The following is an 882-nucleotide window of genomic DNA, read 5'->3' on the forward strand; positions in this document are numbered from 1 at the left end:
GTTGAGCCTTCTGACCGTGACATGAATCACGATTTAAAATGTGATTAGCGACTCCACACGCTGGCTTTCACCCCCTTCTTCTGTTAGATCAGCTATGGCGGCCCTGAAGACCCTGAACCCCAAGGCCGAGGTCGCCCCAGCCCAGGCGGCGCTGGCCGTCCCCATCACGTTGAAGATGCTTGTTTCTGGCGCCGGAGACGTCAGGCTTCCCAAAGACGGCAACGTGCTGCTTCACGGAATGCAAATTCAACACCCCACGGCCTCCTTAATAGCAAAAGCGGCAACAGCCCGGGATGACATAAGTGGTCATGATGCTACTTCCAAAGTCCTAATGATCGGAGAGCAGCCGAAACAGGCGGATCTCTACATTTCTGGAGGGCTGCATCCCAGAATAATCACTGAAGGATTTGAGGCTGCAAAGGAAAAGGCCCTTCACTTTCTGGAACGAGTCAAAGTAAGCAGAGGGATGGGCAGGGAAACACTTATAGACGTGGCCAGAACATCTCTTCGTACTAAAAGTTCGTGCCGAACTCGCGGATGTCTTAACAGAGGCCGAAGCGGGCTCCATTGTGGCCATGAAAAAGCAAGATGAGCCTATTGACCTCTTCATGGCTGAGATCATGGAGATGACACATAAATCTGAAACGGACACAAGCTTCATCAGAGGGCTTGTTTCGGACCACGGAGCCCGGCATCCTGATGCGGAGAAAAGAGTAGAAGACGCCTACGTCCTCACGTGCAATGTGTCATTAGAATATGAAAAAACACAAGTGAATTCTGGCTTTTTTTTTTTTTTACAAGAGTGCAGAAGAGAGAGAAAAACTAGTAAAAGCTGAAAGAAAATGCATTGAAGATAGAGTTAAAAAAATAACAGAACTGGGC

General features: G+C 49.0%; 1 pseudogene; it reads left to right on the forward strand.

The window, feature by feature from the left end:
* The window catches only part of LOC105824502, a 66,118-nt pseudogene that overhangs the window by 29,081 nt on the left and 36,155 nt on the right, over positions 1–882 (forward strand).

The sequence above is a fragment of the Propithecus coquereli genome, unplaced genomic scaffold (genome assembly GCF_000956105.1).
Source record: "Propithecus coquereli isolate 6110/MARCELLA unplaced genomic scaffold, Pcoq_1.0 Scaffold746, whole genome shotgun sequence".
NCBI lineage: Eukaryota > Metazoa > Chordata > Mammalia > Primates > Indriidae > Propithecus > Propithecus coquereli.